Source organism: Terrapene carolina, unplaced genomic scaffold (assembly GCF_002925995.2).
Source record: "Terrapene carolina triunguis isolate 2854851 unplaced genomic scaffold, T_m_triunguis-2.0 Scaffold68, whole genome shotgun sequence".
Taxonomy (NCBI): Eukaryota; Metazoa; Chordata; order Testudines; family Emydidae; genus Terrapene; species Terrapene triunguis.
In genome coordinates, this window is record NW_020664419.1 from 63,955,329 (window position 1) to 63,959,831 (window position 4,503).

Consider the following 4,503-nt stretch of genomic DNA (forward strand, 5'->3'; position numbering starts at 1 on the left):
GGATGCTTCAAAGGATGAATTTCAACTATGCATAATCGGAGACAGATGGTTGCCTGCTGCTGTATGTGTCCACAGTAGTTCAGCCGCTTGAGCAGAGCAGCATTATCTGCGAATAGGGGAGTTGACACTGCTCCCACCTAAGTCAAAGTTCTAAGAACTGAAATGCAATGAGGAAAAAAGTGTATATATAATATATACTGATATGTACAAATGCATAGTCAAAGTATGAAACAATAAAACCTTGAGAACTGTACATAGATGTTTAATCATAAAGATAAAAGAACAAGGCCCATAGTTTTATTCAAATTCAGGGGTTTTGAGGATTTCATTCACACAGTATGTAACTTTCCTCACATTCAATAGCTCACTTATTCTGCTTTAGTGCCCTTTCACATCACACAATGGGGTCATAAGGCTGCACTAAGTATTTAAACCACTGACAATAAAGATGGGTTTGTCTGCTTCATGTTCACTGAGGGATGCAAAGCAGCCAGAACATAGAACATATGGGCGAATCTGTCCCATGATAATTTAATTTGAGTGGTATTAAAGGGAGTTACATGTGCAAAATAAGAGAAGAAACACCATGCCCTTTGAAAACAATATATTTGCTCTTGTATACATTTTAATCTTAGCACCTATTTTTGTTTGTTTGCATTAACATCCGTTGTCATTTTAAGTTTTTTGACTGCTGAGACAGCAGAGCGCAGACACTTAGCTTTAATTGCAGATTTCAATTGCAGGGTAAACAATTTAATTGCACTTTTAGTTGTTATGTGCTAATAAAAATATTGCAGTGACATTATAGATGTTAACATTAGTATAAGCAGATCATGGATATGTTTTTTATTTCACTGTCAAATTTCACAGCTCAAAAGATATGAGCTGGAATTATCAAGCAGGCATTATTCATACTACGCTCTTTGCTTCGGTGTGTATAATCTAAGTAAATTAGATCTTGTTACCTCTGCAAAAGTTACTTTTATCGTAATAGTTTAATCTATTAATTAATATTATCTATTAATCATTTAGTAATTAATTAATATTTAATGTATTAATCTATTTTAAATGACAGCACAAATTAATTATCTAATAATGTCTATTAATTAATATTTTAATTTATTAACTATTTTAATAATCAGCACAAAGCTTGTGCACCTCTTAAATTCCAGTCACGGTCTATTTTGAAATTTTAAGTGGGAATTAAATAGTGTAAACCTTGTGTGTCCTTCTGTATAGGAGTGAATTTAATCCAAAAGGAGGAACAAATGAAAGACAATACTGTGAGTTCTTGATATTCATGAATAGTATCACTGGCTTTATCAGACTGCAATCTAACTTCATTTTGCAGTGGATGCCATGATTTGCCAATATTATAGACTTGCCCTACTTCGTCCTTACTGCATGCAAAACAAATAGCATTTGATAAAATCTCTTATGCTTGGCCACAATGAATGATCAATAGCTGATGTGTGAAAGGTTTTCCATATTGACCAAAGAGATTTTATCTGATCCAAGAGGCGAATACAGCTGCACAGCTCGGTAATAGTGAACATAATATAGTTATATTTAACATCTTTGTAGGGAGAAAATACAAAAGAAACCCACCACAGTAGCATTTAACTTCAAAAAGGGAAACTACACAAAAATGAGGAGGCTAGTTAAATAGAAAGTAAAAGGAACAGTCACAAGAGTGAAATGTCTGCAAACTGCCTGGAAACTTTTTAAAAACACCATAATACAGGTTCAAACTATATGTATACGGTTACCAGATTTGCCCATTACTTTGGGGTATGCTCATTTATTAGGGTTACTCTTCTGGGGTACGGTCTGTAATTCTATCAACGTACTGCTTGTGTCACTTGTGTTCTCATATGGAGCTCTACTTCTCCCTTCTGCAAGTTCCCCTCCCAGTGGAGCTATTCTGCAGGACCTAGGTTCCCCAGGGCTGGGTTCTTCCAGCCCCAGAATCAGACGAACACACACACATTAACAGAGCGCGTCTGAGAGACCAGGTTAATCAGCACTTCCAAGTTGACCCCTTATATGCCACTGGACTCAGCAATTTGGGTAGAGCAGCACTTCCAAGCTGTCACCCTCATATGCCCCAGGTTCAGCACGTCCGTATCTCCACTTTCACATTACAATTGTTCTGGTAGTAACCCACTTGATGAGCAAACCCCTCAGGATTTTTGGGCGCTACAGGAATACAGCTGAGAGAAGGTACCTGGAGTGGAGCAGGGCTGCGGGAAGGCCAAGGGAGCTGGGGAGTTCTGGCCTGGAAACCCCCCAGGCTGAGGCCTAGTGGAAGGCCCATTAGGTACTGGGGCTGCAGAGGGGCAGCCCACAGGTAGGCAAAGGCAGCAGTCCAACCCCCCCTTGCCTATGATGAGTGGCTTTTACACTGCAGTCTGCCCCAGTGAGTGGGGGCTAGATGGTGACTGGCAGTAGCCCACAACTGAGGCAAGGTGGGGATAGAGGGTTGGGGGTTCCCCTGGGTGGGGAGACCCTGAGACTGTGGGGGTATTGTCAGGGGGCAGCACCTCAAAGACAAGGGGCACCAGGTCCTGGGAGGGACACGGGGGCCATCAGCAGCGGGACACCGGCCTGCAAAGGGCACTCCGGAGGCTAGAAACGCTAATTCCCTGAGACGACCAGCAGAAGGCGCTGCAGTGGTGAGTCGCACACCATGACAGCTAGTCTTTGATCCAGCCATCAGAATGGCAATGGTCTCTGATGATCCTGCACAAACCCCTCTGTATATTATAGAAGATAAAGTAAGAAGACTGTATGAATTACAGAGGGAGACCATGCCACCTTCAAAACCACCTCAGAAAGGAAAACTTGAAAATGTATCAGTAATAACTTTCTCTAATAATGGTCCCAAAGGACAAGGAAATCAGCAGAATCCACGAAACAAATAAGGGTTAAAGCAAGAAGAGGTTAGGAACAAAAAGTTTGTTCCTTATGAAAGGAAAGGTGATTCAGGAAGAAATTGGATATGGAGAAAATTGCTGCAGTATGAACCTTACAAACAAATTGATGGGTTACCTACAGAAGAACTATTTCAAAGATTGGCGGACCATGAAAATAGCGCATCTATGGCTCCATCACACCCTAGAAATCAGGCATAGGGAGGCCGAGTGCCCCCTATCTCCCCATTATTGGTAAAAGAAGATCAAATTAATTTTGTGGCACATTTACAAACAGATGACTGGGGGAGACACACTGTATATGTGGAATTTAATAGGAGAGTGTTCGGACAAAACATGTTGTTAGACACAGGTGCCACATTTTCTTTAGTTAGTACAAAGAATGGGGATTTATTTGGACCTCCTGTGATAGTCAGAAAGTTGTAGGAATTTAATGAAGCAAGAAGTAGAGTTCCATTTAGTGCTCCAATTCATTTTCAATTAGGGAGAAAAAAAGGTAAAGAACAGTTTGGTTTGATGAATTTAGATGATGATGGAATAATTGGTCTTGATGTACACCTCTGCCCTGATATAACGTGGTCCTCGGGAGCCAAAAATCCCTACCTCATTGTAGGTGAAACCCCGTTATATCAGGGTAGCGGCGGCAGGGCTCCAGCGGTGATTTAAAGAGCCTGGGGCTCCGGCCGCTGCGGGGAGCCCGGGCCCTTTAAATTGCTGGCCGAGCCCCGCTGCTGCAACTCCAGGGTAGCGGTGGCAGGGCTCCAGCGGTGATTTATAGGGCCCGGGGCTCCCCACAGCAGCTGGCGCCCTGGGCCCTTTAAAGCACTGCCCGAGGCCCACTGCCAGAGCCCTGGGGTTACCGCACTATATGGGAACCCGTGTTATATCGGGTTGCGTTATATCGGGGTAGACGTGTATTAGGTAAACTTGAGGTGACAGTGGATTTGGTAAATAAGGTATTATGGGAAATACCTTCTAATCAGATCAGAAAAGAAGATCAACCAATTATTATCAAGGCAGGATATAGGTTAGCTGCTATCAAGGCTGCTGAAGAAATAAAATGGCCTGATTGGTTGACAGAGGTTCTGGAAACAGCACAAAAGTATAAGGAAATCTGGACAACCAATAAGGCTGAATGTGGCAAAATAGAAGCAGAAGTCTTGATCACTGGACCAGATCCCCCCCAGACAGTATAAGTATCCCAAGAAAGCAGAATCTAGTTTAATGAAAACTCTCCAAGGCTTTTTGGATCAAGGAGTACTTGTAGAGCAACAAAGCACAAATAATGCTGCTATTTCGCCAGTTTTAAAGGCAGATAATAAAACTTGGAGAGTAACCATCGACCTGAGGCCATTGAATAAACAGGGCCGGCTCCAGGCACCAGCCTGGCAAGCAGGTGCTTGGGGCGGCCACTCCGGAGGGGGGCGGCACATCCAGCTATTCGGCGGCAATTCGGCGGACAGTCCCTCACTCCCGCTCGGAGCAAAGGACCTCCCGCCGAATTGCCGCCGCAGATCGCAATCGCGGCAGTTTTTTTTTTTTCTTTTTGGCTGCTTGGGGTGGCCAAAAC